This window comes from Schistocerca serialis, unplaced genomic scaffold, assembly GCF_023864345.2.
Source record: "Schistocerca serialis cubense isolate TAMUIC-IGC-003099 unplaced genomic scaffold, iqSchSeri2.2 HiC_scaffold_1434, whole genome shotgun sequence".
NCBI lineage: Eukaryota > Metazoa > Arthropoda > Insecta > Orthoptera > Acrididae > Schistocerca > Schistocerca serialis.
Genome location: NW_026047663.1, coordinates 482,939 through 497,658, shown reverse-complemented (window position 1 = coordinate 497,658; position 14,720 = coordinate 482,939). Strand labels below are relative to the sequence as shown.

The 14,720-nt window shown below is 57.4% G+C and overlaps 1 pseudogene; it reads right to left on the bottom strand.

The window, feature by feature from the left end:
• The window catches only part of LOC126443279 (dentin matrix acidic phosphoprotein 1-like), a 297,120-nt pseudogene that overhangs the window by 69,147 nt on the left and 213,253 nt on the right, over positions 1 to 14,720 (bottom strand).

Below are 14,720 nucleotides of genomic sequence, written 5' to 3'. Positions count from 1 at the left end.
CAAGTTGAGCTGTCCTCTCAAGTTGAGCTGTCCTCGCAAGCTGTTCTGTCCTCCCAAGCTGTGCTGTCCTCGCAAGCTGTGCGGTCCTCGCAAGCTGTGCTGTCCTCGCAAGCCGTGCTGTCCTTGCAAGCCGTGCTGTCCTCGCAAGCCGTGCATGCCTCGTAGGCATTGCTGTCCCCGAAAGTTGAGCAGTCCTCTCAAGTTGTGTTCTCCTCTCAAGTTGAACTGTCCTCGCAACTTGAGCTGTCCTCTCAAGTTGAGCTGTCCTCGGAAGCTGTGCTGTGCTCGCAAGCCGTGCTGTCCTCGCAAGCCGTGCTGACCTCGCAAGCCTTGCAGTCCTCGCAAGCTGTGCTGTCCTCGCTAGCTGTGCTGTCCTCGCAAGCTGTGCTGTCCTCGCAAGCTGTGCTGTACTCACAAGCTGTGCTGTCCTCGCAAGCTGTGCTGTCCTCGCAAGCTGTGCTGTCCTCGCAAGCTGTGCTGTCCTCGCAAGCTGTGCTGTCCTCGCAAGCTGTGCTGTCCTCGCAAGCTGTGCTGCCCTCGCAAGCTGCGCAGTCCTCGCAAGCTGTGCTGTCTTCGCTAGCTGTGCTGTCCTTGCAAGCTGTGCTGTCCTCGCAAGCTGTGCTGTCCTCGGAGGCTGTGTTGTCCTCAGAAGCTGTGCTGTCCTCGGAAGCTGTCCTGTCCTCGGAAGCTGTGCTGTCCTTGCAACCCGTGCTGTCCTCGAAACCTGTGCTGGCCTCGCAAGCCGTGCTGTCCTCGCAAGCCGTGTTGTCCTTGGAAGCTGTGCTGTCCTCGCAAGCCGTGCTGTCCCCGCAAGCCGGGCTGTCCCAACAAGCCATGCTGTCCTCGCAAGTCGTTCTGTCCTTGCAAGCCGTGCTGTCCTCGCAAGCTTTGCTGTCCTCGCAAGCTGTGCTGTCCACCCAAGTTGTGCTGTCATCTCAAGTTGTGCTGTCATCTCGAGTTGTGCTGTCCTCTAAAGTTGAGCTGTCCTCTCAAGTTGAACTGTCCTCTCAAGTTGAGCTGTCCTCTCAAGTTGAGCTGTCAAGTTGAGCTGTCCTCTCAAGTTGAGCTGTCCTCTCAAGTTGAGCTGTCCTCTCAAGTTGAGCTGTCCTCTCAAGTTGAGCTCTCCTCTCATGTTGAGCTCTCCTCTCAAGTTGAGCTCTCCTCTCAAATTGAGGTGAACTCTCAAGTTGAGCTGTCCTCTCAAGTTGAGCTGTCCTCTCAAGTTGAGCTGTCCTCGCAAGGTGTGCTGTTCTCGCAAGCTGTGCTGTCCTCGCAAGTTGTGCTGTCCTCGCAAGCTGTGCTGTCCTCGCAAGCTGTGCTGTCCTCGCAAGCTGTGCTGTCCTCTTAAGCTGTGCTGTCCTTGCAAGCTGTGCTGTCCTCGCAAGCCTTGCTGTCCTCGCAAGCTTTGCTGTCCTCGCAAGCTTTGCTGTCCTCGCTAGCTGTGCTGTCCTCGCAAGCTGTGCTGTCCTCGCAAGCTGTGCTGTCCTCGCAAGGTGTGCTGTCCTCGCAAGCTGTGCTGTCCTCGCAAGCTGTGCTGTCCTCGCAAGCTGTGCTGTCCTCGCAAGCTGTGCTGTCCCTGCAAGCCGTGCTGTCCTCGCAGGCCATGTTGTCTTCGCAAGCCTTGCTGTCCTCGCAAGCTGTGCTGTCCTCGCTAGCTGTGCTGTCCTCGCAAGCTGTGCTGTCCTCGCAAGCTGTGCTGTCCCTGCAAGCCATGCTGTCCTCGCAGGCCGTGCTGTCCTCGCAGGCCGTGCTGTCCTCGCAAGCCTTGCTGTCCTCGCAATCTGTGCTGTCCTCGCTAGCTGTGCTGTCCTTGCAAGCTGTGCTGTCCTCGCAAGCTGTGCTGTCCTCGCAAGCTGTGCTGTCCTCGCAAGCTGTGCTGTCCTCGCAAGCTGTGCTGTCCTCGCAAGCTGTGCTGTCCTCGCAAGCTGTGCTGTCCTCGCAAGCTGTGCTGTCCACGCAAGCTGTGCAGTCCTCGCAAGCTGTGCTGTCTTCGCTAGCTGTGCTGTCCACGCAAGCTGTGCTGTCCTCGCAAGCTGTGCTGTCCTCGGAAGCTGTGTTGTCCTCGGAAGCTGTGCTTTCCTCGGAAGCTGTCCTGTCCTCGGAAGCTGGGCTGTCCTCGCAACCCGTGCTGTCCTCGCAACCTGTGCTGTCCTCGCAAGCCATGCTGTCCTTGCAACCCGTGCTGTCCTCGCAAGGCGTGCTGTCCTCGCAAGCCGTGCTGTCCTGGCAAGCCGTGCTGTCCTCGCAAACCGTGCTGTCCTCGCAAGCCGTGCTGTCCTCGCAAGCTGTGCTGCTCTTGCAACCTGTGCTGTCCTCGCAAGCCATGCTGTCCTTGCAACCCGTGCTGTCCTCGCAAGCTGTGCTGTCCTCCCAAGCTGTGCTGTCCTCGAAAGTTGTGCTGTCGTCTCTAGTTGAGCTGTGCTCTCAAGTTGAGCTGTGCTCTCAAGTTGAGCTGTCCTCTTAAGTTGAGCTGTCCTCTCAAGTTGAGCTGTCCTCTCTAGTTGATCTGTCCTCTCTAGTTGAACTGTCCTCTTTAGTTGAGCTGTCCTCTCTAGTTGAGCTGTCATCTCTAGTTGAGCTCTCCTCTCAAGTTGAGCTCTCCTCTCAAGTTGAGCTCTCCTCTCAAGTTTAGCGGTCATCTCAAGGTGAGCTGTCCTCTCAAGTTGAGCCATCCTCGCAAGCTGTGCTGTCCTCGCAAGCTGTGCTGTCCTCGCAAGCTGTGCTGTCCTCACAAGTTGTGCTGTCCTCACAAGCTGTGCTGTCCTCGCAAGCTGTGCTGTCCTCGCAAGCTTTGCTGTCCTCCCAAGCTGTGCTGTCGTCCCAAGCTGTGCTGTCCCCACAAGCTGTGCTGTCTCCACAATCTGTGCTGTCCCCGCAAGCTGTGCTGTCCTCGCAAGCTTTGCTGTCCTCGCAAGGTGTGCTCTCCTCGCAAGCTGTGGTGTCCTCGCAAGCTGTGCTGTCCTCGCAAGCTGTGCTGTCCTCGCAAGCGGTTCTGTCCTCGCAAGCCGTGCTGTCCTCGCAAGCTGTGCTGTCCTCGCCAGCCGTGCTGTCCTCGCAAGCCGTGCTGTCCTCGCAAGCCGTGCTGTCCTCGCAAGCTGTGCTGTCCTCGGAAGCTGTGCTGTCCTCGCAACCTGTGCTGTCCTCGCCAGCCGTGCTGTCCTCGCAAGCCGTGCTGTCCTCGCCAGCCGTGCTGCCCTCGCAAGCCGTGCTGTCCTCGCCAGCCGTGCTGTCCTCGCAAGCTGTGCTGTCCTCGCAAGCCGTGCTGTCCTCGCAAGCCTTGCTGTCCTCGCAAGCTGTGCTGTCCTTGCTAGCTGTGCTGTCCTCGCAAGCTGTGCTGTCCTCGCAAGCTGTGCTGTCTTCGCAAGCTGTGCTGTCCTCGCAAGCTGTGCTGTCCTCGCAAGCTGTGCTGTCCTCGCAAGCTGTGCTGTCCTCGCAAGCTGTCCTGTCCTCGGAAGCTGTGCTGTCCTCGCAACCCGTGCTGTCCTCGCAACCTGTGCTGTCCTCAGAAGCCGTGCTGTCCTCGCAAGCCGTGTTGTCCTCGCAAGCTGTTCTGTCCTCCCAAGCTGTGCTGTCCTCGGAAGCTGTGCTGTCCTCGCAAGCCGTGCTGTCCCCGCAGGCCGTGCTGTCCCCGCAAGCTGTGCTGTCCTCGCAAGCCGTGCTGTCCCCGCAGGCCGTGCTGTCCCCGCAAGCCGTGCTGTCCTCGCAAGCCGTTCTGTCCTTGCAAGCCGTGCTGTCCTCGCAAGCTTTTCTGTCCTCGCAAGCTTTGCTGTCCACTCAAGTTGAGCTGTCCTCTCAAGTTGAGCTGTCCTCTCAAGTTGAGCTGTCCACTCAAGTAGAGCTGTCCTCTCAAGTTGCGCTGTCCTCTCTAGCTGAGCTGTCCTCTCAAGTTGAGCTGTTCTCTCAAGTTGAACTGTCCTCTCAAGTTGAGCTGTCCTCTCAAGTTGAGCTGTCCTCACAAGTTGAGCTATCCTCGCAAGTTGAACTGTCCTGGCAAGTTGAGCGTTCTTCTCAAGTTTTGCTGTGCTCTCAAGTTGAGCTGTCCTCTCAAGTTGAGTTGTCCTCGCAAGTTTATCAGTCCTCTGAAGTTGAGCTGTCCTGTCTAGTTGAGCAGTCCTCTCTAGTTGAGCTGTCCTCACAAGCTGTGCTGTCCTCGCAAGCTGTGCTGTCCTCACAAGCTGTGCTGTCCTCGCAAGCTGTGCTGTCCTCGCAAGCTGTGCTGTCCTCGCAAGCTGTGCTGTCCTCGCAAGTTGTGCTGTCCTCGCAAGCTGTGCTGTCCTCGCAAGCTGTGCTGTCCTCGCAAGCTGTGCTGTCCTCACAAGCTGTGCTTTCCTCGCAAGCTGTGCCGTCCTTGCAAGCTGTGCTCTCCCCACAAGCTGTGCTGTCCTCGGAAGCTGTGCTGTCCTCGCAAGCCGTGACGTCCTCGCAAGCCGTGCTGTCCTGGCAAGCCGTGATGTCCTCGCAAACCGTGCTGTCCTCGCAAGCCGTGCTGTCCCCGCAAGCCGTGCTGTCCTCGCAAGCCGTGCTGTCCTTGCAAGCCATGCTGTCCTCGCAATTTTAGCGGTCCCCGTAAGCTGTGCTGTCCTCCCAAGCTGTGCTGTCCTCGAAAGTTGTGCTGTCGTCTCAAGTTGAGCTGTCCTCCTAAGTTGAGCTCTCCTCTCAAGTTGAGCTGTCCTCTCAAGTTGAGCTGTCCTCTCAAGTTGAGATGTCCTCTCTAGTAGATCTGTCCTCTCTAGTTGAGCTGTCCTCTCTAGTAGATCTGACCTCTCTAGTTGAACTGTCCTCTTTAGTTGAGCTGTCCTCTCTAGTTGAGCTGTCCTCTCTAGTTGAGCTGTCCTCTCTAGTTGAGCTGTCCTCTCAAGTTGAGCTGTCCTCTCAAGTTGAGCTCTCCTCTCAGGTTGAGCTCTCCTCTAAATTTGAGCTGTCATATCAAGGTGAGCTGTCCTCTCAAGTTGAGCTGTCCTCTCAAGTTGAGCTGTCCTCGCAAGCTGTGCTGTCTTCGCAAGCCGTGCTGTCCACACAAACCGTGCTGTCCTCGCAAGCCATGCTGTCCTCGCAAGCCATGCTGTCATCGCAAGCCGTGCTGTCCTTGCAAGCCGTGCTGTCCTCAAAGCTGTGCTACCCTCGCAAGCCGTGCTGTCCTCACAAGCCATGCTGTCCTCGCAAGCCTTGCTGTCCTCGTCAGCCGTGCTGGCTTCGCAAACCGTGCTGTCCTCGCAAGCCATGCTGTCCTCGCAAGCCGTGCTGTCCTCGCAAGCTTTGCTGTCCTCGCAAGCCGTGCTGTCATTCCAAGCGGTGCTGTCCTCGCAAGTTGTACTGTCGTCTCAAGTTGAGCTGTCGCCTCAAGGCCGGCCGCGGTGGTCTAGCGGTTCAGGCGCTCAGTCCGGAACCGCGCGACTGCAACGGTCGCAGGTTCGAATCCTGCCTCGGGCATGGATGTGTGTGATGTCCTTAGGTTAGTTAGGTTTAAGTAGTTCTAAGTTCTAGGGGACTGATGACCACAGATGTTAAGTCCCATAGTGCTCAGAGCCATTTGAACCATTTTTTTTGTCGCCTCAAGTTGGGTTGTCCTCTCAAGTTGAGCTGTCCTCTCAAGTTGATCTCTCCTCTCTAGTTGATCTGTCCTCTATAGTTGATATGTCCACTCTAGTTGAGATGTCCTCTCTAGTTGAGCTGTCCTCTCAGGTTGAGCTGTCCCCGCAAGCTGTGCTGTCCCCACAAGGTGTGCTGTACTCGCAAGCTGTGCTGTCCGTGCAAGCTGTGCTGTCTTCGCAAGCTGTGTTGTCCTCACAAGCTGTGCTGACCACGCAAGCTGTGCTGTCCTCGCAAGCTGTGCTGTCCTCGCAAGCTGTGCTGTCCTCACAAGCTGTGCTGTCCTCGCAAGCTGTGCTGTCCTCGCAAGCTGTGCTGTCCTCGAAAGCTGTGCTGTCCTCGCAATCCGTGCTGTACTCGCAAGCTGTGCTGTCCTCGCAAGCCGTGCTGTACTCGCAAGATGTGCTGTCCTCGCAAGCCGTGCTGTCCTCGCAAGCTGTGCTGTCCTCGCAAGCCGTGCTGTCTTCGCAAGCTTTGCTGTCCTCGCAAGATTTCCTGTCCTAGCATGCTCTGCTGTCCTCCCAAGTTGTGCTGTCCTCGCAAGTTTTGCTGTCCTCGCAAGATGTGCTGTCCTCGCAAGCTGTGCGGTCCTCGCAAGCTTTGCTGTCCTCGCAAGCCGTGCTGTCCTTGCAAGCCGTGCTGTCCTCGCAAGCCGTGCTAGCCTCGTAGGCTTTGCTGTCCTCGAAAGTTGAGCAGTCCTCTCAAGTTGTGCTCTCCTCTCAAGTTGAACTGTCCTCGCAAGTTCAGCTGTCCCCTAAAGATGAGCTGTCCTCGCAAGCTGTGCTGTCCTCGCAAGCCGTGCTGTCCTCGCAAGCCGTGCTGTCCTCGCAAGCCGTGCTGTCCTCGTAAGCCTTGCTGTCCTCGCAAGCTGTGCTGTCCTCGCTAGCTGTGCTGTCCTCGCAAGCTGTGCTTTCCTCGCAAGCTGTGCTGTCCTCGCAAGCTGTGTTGTCCTCGCAAGCTGTGCTGTCCTCGCAAGCTGTGCTGTCCTCGCAAGCTGTGCTGTCCTCACCACCCGTGCTGTCCTCGCAACCTGTGCTGTCCTCGCAAGCCGTGCTGTCCTCGCAAGCCGTGTTGTCCTCGCAAGCCGTGCTGTCCTCGCAAGCTGTGCTGTCCTCGGAAGCTGTGCTGTGCTCGCAAGCCGTGCTGTCCCCGCAAGCCGTGCTGTCCTCGCAAGCCGTTCTGTCCTTGTAAGCTGTGCTGTCCTCGCAAGCTTTGCTGTCCTCGCAAGCTGTGCTGTCCACCCAAGTTGTGCTGTCATCTCAAGTTGTGCTGTCATCTCGAGTTGTGCTGTCCTCTAAAGTTGAGCTGTCCTCTCAAGTTGAACTGTCCTCTCAAGTTGAGCTGTCCTCTCAAGTTGAGCTGTTCTGTCAAGTTGACCTGTCCTCTCAAGTTGAGCTGTCCTCTCAAGTTGAGCTGTCCTCTCAAGTTGAGCTGTCCTCTCAAGTTGAAATCTCCTCTAATGTTGAGCTCTCCTCTCAAGTTGAGCTCTCCTCTCAAGTTGAGGTGTACTCTCAAGTTGAGCTGTCCTCTCAAGTTGAACTGTCCTCTCAAGTTGAGCTGTCCTCGCAAGCTGTGCTGTCCTCGCAAGCTGTGCTGTCCTCGCAAGTTGTGCTGTCCTCGCAAGCTGTGCTGTCTTCGCAAGCTGTGCTGTCCTCGCAAGCTGTGCTGTCCTCGCAAGCTGTGCTGTCCTTGCAAGCCGTGCTGTCCTCGCAGGCCGTCCTGTCCTCGCAAGCCTTGCTGTCCTCGCAATCTGTGCTGTCCTCGCTAGCTGTGCTGTCCTCGCAAGCTGTGCTGTCCTCGCAAGCTGTGCTGTCCTCGCAAGTTGTGCTGTCCTCGCAAGCTGTGCTGTCCTAGCAAGCTGTGCTGTCCTCGCAAGCTGTGCTGTCCTCGCAAGCTGTGCTGTCCCTGCAAGCCGTGCTGTCCTCGCAGGCCATGTTGTCCTCGCAAGCCTTGCTGTCCTCGCAAGCTGAGCTGTCCTCGCTAGCTGTGCTGTCCTCGCAAGCTGTGCTGTCCTCGCAAGCTGTGCTGTCCTCGCAAGCTGTGCTGTCCTCGCAAGCTGTGCTGTCCTCGCAAGCTGTGCTGTCCTCGCAAGCTGTGCTGTCCTCGCAAGCTGTGTTGTCCTCGCAAACTGTGCAGTCCTCGCAAGCTGTGCTGTCTTCGCTAGCTGTGCTGTCCTCGCAAGCTGTGCTGTCCTCGCAAGCTGAGCTGTCCTCGGAAGCTGTGTTGTCCTTGGAAGCTGTGCTGTCCTCGGAAGCTGTCCTGTCCGCGGATGCTGTGCTGTCTTAGCAACCCGTGCTGTCCTCGCAACCTGTGCTGTCCTCGCAAGCCATGCTGTCCTCGCACACGTGCTGTCCTCGCAAGCCTGCTGTCCTGGCAAGCCGTGCTGTCCTCGCAAACCGTGCTGTCCTCGCAAGCCGTGCTGTCCTCGCAAGCTGTGCTGTCCTCGCAAGCCGTGCTGTCCTCGCAATTTTAGCGGTCCTCGCAAGCTGGTCTGTCCTCCTAAGCTGTGCTGTCCTCGAAAGTTGTGCTGTCGTCTCAAGTTGAGCTGTCCTCTCAAGTTGAGCTGTCCTCTTAAGTTGAGCTGTCCTCTCAAGTTGAGCTGTCCTCTCTAGTTGATCTGTCCTCTCTAGTTGAACTGTCCTCTTTAGTTGAGCTGTCCTCTCAAGTTGAGCTCTCCTCTCAAGTTGAGCGGTCATCTCAAGGTGAGCTGTCCTCTCAAGTTGAGCCGTCCTCGCAAGCTGTGCTGTCCTCGCAAGCTGTGCTGTCCCCACAAGCTGTGCTGTCTCCACAAACTGTGCTGTCCCCGCAAGCTGTGCTGTCCTCGCAAGCTTTGCTGTCCTCGCAAGGTGTGCTCTCCACGCAAGCTGTGTTGTCCTTGCAAGGTGTGCTGTCCTCGCAAGCTGTGTTGTCCTTGCAAATTGTGCCGTCCTCGCAAGCTGTGCTGTCCTCGCAAGCTGTGCTGTCCTCGCTAGCTGTGCTGTCCTCGCAAGCTGTGCTGTCCTCGCAAGCTGTCCTGTCCTCGCAAGCTGTGCTGTCCTCGCAAGCGGTTCTGACCTCGCAAGCCATGCTGTCCTCGCAAGCTGTGCTGTCCTCGCAAGCTGTGCTGTCCTCGCAAGCTGTGCTGTCCTCGCAAGCTGTGCTGTCCTCGCAAGCTGTGCTGTCCTCGCAAGCTGTGCTGTCCTCGCAAGCTGTGCTGTCCTCGCAAGCTGTGCTGTCCTCGCAAGCTGTGCTGTCCTCGCAAGCTGTGCTATCCTAGCAAGCTGTGCTGTCCTCGCAAGCCGTGCTGTCCTCGCAAGCTGTGCTGTCCTCGGAAGCTGTGCTGTCCTCGCAACCTGTGCTGTCCTCGCCAGCCATGCTGTCCTCGTAAGCCGTGCTGTCCTCGCAAGCCGTGCTGTCCTCGCAAGCCGTGCTGTCCTCGCAAGCTTATTTGTCCACTCAAATTGAGCTGTCCTCTCAAGTTGAGCTGTCCTCTCAAGTTGAGCTGTCCACTCAAGTAGAGCTGTCCTCTCAAGTTGCGCTGTCCTCTCTAGCTGAGCTGTCCTCTCAAGTTGAGCTGTTCTCTCAAGTTGAACTGTCCTCTCAAGTTGAGCTGTCCTCTCAAGTTGAGCTGTCCTTTCAAATTGAGCTGTCCTCTCAAGTAGAGCTGTCCTCTCAAGTTGCGCTGTCCTCTCTAGCTGAGCTGTCCTCTCAAGGTGAGGTGTCCTCTCAAGTTGAGCTGTCCTCGCAAGCTGTGCTGTCCTCGCAAACTTGGCTGTCCTCGCAAGCTGTGCTGTCCTCGCAAGCTGTGCTGTCCTCGAAAGCTGTGCGGTCCTCGCAAGCTGTGCTCTCCTCGCAAGCTGTGCTGTCCTCGCAAGCTGTCCTGTCCTCGGAAGCTGTGCTGTCCTCGCAACCCGTGCTGTCCTCGCAACCTGTGCTGTCCTCGCAAGCCGTGCTGTCCTCGCAAGCCGTGTTGTCCTCGCAAGCTGTGCTGTCCTCGCAAGCTGTGCTGTCCTCGCAAGCCGTGCTGTCCCCGCAGGCTGTGCTGTCCCCGCAAGCCGTGCTGTCCTCGCAAGCCGTTCTGTCCTTGCAAGCCGTGCTGTCCTCGCAAGCTTTGCTGTCCTCGCAAGCTGTGCTGTCCACCCAAGTTGTGCTGTCATCTCAAGTTGTGCTGTCATCTCGATTTGTGCTGTCCTCTAAAGTTGAGCTGTCCTCTCAAGTTGAACTGTCCTCTCAAGCTGAGCTGTCCTCTCAAGTTGAGCTGTTCTGTCAAGTTGAGCTGTCCTCTCAAGTTGAGCTGTCCTCTCAAGTTGAGCTGTCCTCTCAAGTTGAGCTGTCCTCTCAAGTTGAAATCTCCTCTCATGTTGAGCTCTCCTCTCAATTTGAGCTCTCCTCTCAAGTTGAGGTGTACTCTCAAGTTGAGCTGTCCTCTCAAGTTGAGCTGTCCTCTCAAGTTGAGCTGTCCTCGCAAGCTGTGCTGTCCTCGCAAGCTGTGCTGTCCTCGCAAGCTGTGCTGTCCTCGCAAGCTGTGCTGTCCTCGCAAGCTGTGCTGTCCTTGCAAGCCGTGCTGTCCTCGCAGGCCGTGCTGTCCTCGAAAAACTTGCTGTCCTCGCAAGCTGTGCTCTCCTCGCTAGCTGTGCTGTCCTCGCAAGTTGTGGTGTCCTCGCAAGCTGTGCTGTCCTCGCAAGTTGTGCTGTCCTCGCAAGCTGTGCTGTCCTCGCAAGCTGTGCTGTCCTCGCAAGCTGTGCTGTCCTCGCAAGCTGTGCTGTTTATGCAAGCCGTGCTGTCCTCGCAGGCCATGTTGTCCTCGCAAGCCTTGCTGCCCTCGCAAGCCTTGCTGCCCTCGCAAGCTGTGCTGTCCTCGCTAGCTGTGCTGTCCTCGCAAGCTGTGCTGTCCTCGCAAGCTGTGCTGTCATCGCAAGCTGTGCTGTCCTTGCAAGCTGTGCTGTCCTCGCAAGCGGTTCTGTCCTCGCAAGCCGTGCTGTCCTCGCAAGCCGTGCTGTCCTCGCAAGCCGTGCTGTCCTCGCAAGCTGTGCTGTCCTCGCAAGCTGTGCTGTCCTCGCGAGCTGTGCTGTCCTCGCAAGCTGTGCTGTCCTCGCAAGCTGTTCTGTCCTCGCAAGCTGTGCTGTCCTCGCAAGCTGTGCTGTCCTCGCAAGCTGTGCTGTCCTCGCAAGCCGTGCTGTCCTCGCATGCTGTGCTGTCCTCGGAAGCTGTGCTGTCCTCGCAACCTGTGCTGTCCTCGCCAGCCGTGCTGTCCTCGCAAGCCTTGCTGTCCTCGCAAGCCGTGCTGTCCTCGCAAGCCGTGCTGTCATAGCAAACTTTGCTGTCTACTCAAGTTGAACTGTCCTCTCAAGTTGAGCTGTCCTGTCAAGTTGAGCTGTCCTCTCAAGTAGAGCTGTCCTATCAAGTTGCGCTGTCCTCTCTAGCTGAGCTGTCCTCTCAACTTCAGCTGTTCTCTCAAGTTGAACTGTCCTCTCAAGTTGAGCTGTCCTCTCAAGTTGAGCTGTCCTCGCAAGCTGTTCTGTCCTCGCAAGCTGTGCTGTCCTCGCAAGCTGTGCGGTCCTCGCAAGCCGTGCTGTCCTCGCAAGCCGTGCTGTCCTTGCAAGCCGTGCTGTCCTCGCAAGCCGTGCTAGCCTCGTAGGCTTTGCTGTCCTCGAAAGTTGAGCACTCCTCTCAAGTTGGGCTCTCCTCTCAAGTTGAACTGTCCTCGCAACTTGAGCTGTCCTCTCAAGTTGAGCTGTCCTCGCAAGCTGTGCTGTCCTCGCAAGCCGTGCTGTCCTCGCAAAACGTGCTGTCCTCGCAAGCCTTGCTGTCCTCGCAAGCTGTGCTGTCCTCGCTAGCTGTGCTGTCCTCGCAAGCTGTGCTGTCCTCGCAAGCTGTGCTGTCCACGCAAGCTGTGCTGTCCTCGCAAGCTCTGCTGTCCTCGCAAGCTGTGCTGTCCTCGCAAGCTGTGCTGTCCTCGCAAGCTGTGCTGTCCTCGCAAGCTGTGCGGTCCTCGCAAGCTGTGCAGTCTTCGCTAGCTGTGCTGTCCTTGCAAGCTGTGCTGTCCTCGCAAGCTGTGCCGTCCTCGGAAGCTGTGTTGTCCTCAGAAGCTGTGCTGTCCTCAGAAGCTGTCCTTTCCTCGGAAGCTGTGCTGTCCTCGCACCCGTGCTGTCTTCGAAACCTGTGCTGTCTTCGCAAGCCGTGCTGTCCTCGCAAGCCGTGTTGTCCTCGCAAGCTGTGCTGTCCTCGCAAGCTGTGCTGTCCTCGGAAGCTGTGCTGTCCTCGCAAGCCATGCTGTCCCCGCAAGCCGTGATGTCCTCGCAAGCCGTGCTGTCCTTGCAAGCCGTTCTGTCCTTGCAAGACATGCTGTCCTCGCAAGCTTTGCTGTCCTCACAAGCTGTGCTGTCCACCCAAGTTGTGCTGTCATCTCAAGTTGTGCTGTCATCTCGAGTTGTGATGTCCTCTAAAGTTGAGCTGTCCTCTCAAGTTGAACTGTCCTCTCAAGTTGAGCTGTCCTCTCAAGTTGAGCTGTTCTGTCAAGTTGAGCTGTCCTCTCAAGTTGAGCTCTCCTCTCAAGTTGAGCTGTCCTCTCAAGTTGAGCTGTCCTCTCAAGTTGAGCTCTCCTCTCATGTTGAGCTCTCCTCTCAAGTTGAGCTCTCCTCTCAAGTTGAGATGTACTCTCAAGTTGATCTGTCCTCTCAAGTTGAGCTGTCCTCTCAAGTTGAGATGTCCTCGCAAGCTGTGCTGTCCTTGCAAGCCGTGCTGCCCTCGCAGGCCGTGCTGTCCTCGCAAGCCTTGCTGTCCTCGCAAGCTGTGCTGTCCTCGCTAGCTGTGCTGTCCTCGCAAGCTGTGCTGTCCTCGCAAGCTGTGCTGTCCTCGCAAGTTGTGCTGTCCTCGCAAGCTGTGCTGTCCTCGCAAGCTGTGCTGTCTCACAAGCTGTGCTGTGCTCGCAAGCTGTGCTGTCCCTGCAAGCCGTGCTGTCCTCGCAGGCCATGCTGTCCTCGCAGGCCGTGCTGTCCTCGCAAGCCTTGCTGTCCTCGCAAGCTGTGCTGTCCTCGCTAGCTGTGCTGTCCTCGCAAGCTGTGCTATCCTCGCAAGCTGTGCTGTCCTCGCAAGCTGTGCTGTCCTCGCAAGCTGTGCTGTCCTCGCAAGCTGTGCTGTCCTCACAAGCTGTGCTGTCCTCGCAAGCTGTGCTGTCCTCGCAAGCTGTGCTGTCCTCGCAAGCTGTGCAGTCCTCGCAAGCTGTGCTGTCTTCGCTAGCTGTGCTGTCCTCGCAAGCTGTTCTGTCCTCGCAAGCTGTGCTGTCCTCGGAAGCTGTGTTGTCCTCAGAAGCTGTGCTGTCCTCGGAAGCTGTCCTGTCCTCGGAAGCTGTGCTGTCCTCGCAACCCGTGGTGTCCTCGCAACCGTTGCTGTCTTTGCAAGCCATGCTGTCCTCGCAACCCGTGCTGTCCTCGCAAGGCGTGCTGTCCTCGCAAGCCGTGCTGTCCTGGCAAGCCGTGCTGTCCTCGCAAGCCATGCTGTCTTTGCAAGCCGTGCTGTCCTCGCAAGCTGTGCTGTTCTTGCAAGCCGTGCTGTCCTCGCAAGCCATGCTGTCCTCGCAATTTTAAGGGGTCCTCGCAAGCTGTGCTGTCCTCCCAAGCTGTGCTGTCCTCAAAAGTTGTGCTGTCGTCTCAAGTTGAGCTGTCCTCTCAAGTTTAGCTGTCCTCTTAAGTTGAGCTGTCCTCTCAAGTTGAGCTGTCCTCTCTAGTTGATCTGTCCTCTCTAGTTCAACTGTCTTCTTTAGTTGAGCTGTCCTCTCTAGTTGAGCTGTCCTCTGTAGTTGAGCTGTCCTCTCTAGTTGAGCTGACCTCTCAAGTTGAGCTTTCCTCTCAAATTGAGGTCTCCTCTCAAGTTGAGCTCTCCTCTCAAGTTGAGCTCTCCTCTCAAGTTGAGCGGTCATCTCAAAGTGAGCTGTCCTCTCAAGTTGAGCCGTCCTCGCAAGCTGTGCTGTCCTCGCAAGCTGTGCTGTCCTCGCAAGCTGTGCTGTCCTCGCAAGCTGTGCTGTCCTCGCAAGCTGTGCTGTCCTCGCAAGCTGTGCTGTCCTCGCAAGCTGTGCTGTCCTCACATGCTGTGCTGTCCTCACAAGCTGTATCTCCTTGCAAGCTGTGCTGTCCTCGCAAGCCGTGCTGTCCTCGCAAGCTGTGCTGTCCTTTGAAGCTGTGCTGTCTTCGCAACCTGTGCTGTCCTCGCCAGCCGTGCTGTCCTCGCAAGCCGTGCTGTCCTCGCAAGCCGTGCTGTCCTCGCAAGCCATGCTGTCCTCGCAAGCTTTGCTGTCCACTCGAGTTGAGCTGTCCTCTCGAGTTGAGCTGTCCTCTCAAGTTGAGCTGTCCTCTCAAGTAGAGCTGTCCTCTCAAGTTGCGCTGTCCTCTCTAGCTAAGCTGTCCTCTCAAGTTCAGCTGTTCTCTCAAGTTGAACTGTCCTCTCAAGTTGAGCTGTCCTCTCAAGTTGAGCTGTCCTCGCAAGCTGTTCTGTCCTCCCAAGCTGTGCTGTCCTCGCAAGCTGTGCGGTCCTCGCAAGCTGTGCTGTCCTCGCAAGCCGTGCTGTCCTTGCAAGCCGTGCTGTCCTCGCAAGCCGTGCATGCCTCGTAGGCATTGCTGTCCCCGAAAGTTGAGCAGTCCTCTCAAGTTGTGTTCTCCTCTCAAGTTGAACTGTCCTCGCAACTTGAGCTGTCCTCTCAAGTTGAGCTGTCCTCGGAAGCTGTGCTGTGCTCGCAAGCCGTGCTGTCCTCGCAAGCCGTGCTGACCTCGCAAGCCTTGCAGTCCTCGCAAGCTGTGCTGTCCTCGCTAGCTGTGCTGTCCTCGCAAGCTGTGCTGTCCTCGCAAGCTGTGCTGTACTCACAAGCTGTGCTGTCCTCGCAAGCTGTGCTGTCCTCGCAAGCTGTGCTGTCCTCGCAAGCTGTGCTGTCCTCGCAAGCTGTGCTGTCCTCGCAAGCTGTGCTGTCCTCGCAAGCTGTGCTGCCCTCGCAAGCTGCGCAGTCCTCGCAAGCTGTGCTGTCTTCGCTAGCTGTGCTGTCCTTGCAAGCTGTGCTGTCCTCGCAAGCTGTGCTGTCCTCGGAGGCTGTGTTGTCCTCAGAAGCTGTGCTGTCCTCGGAAGCTGTCCTGTCCTCGGAAGCTGTGCTGTCCTTGCAACCCGTG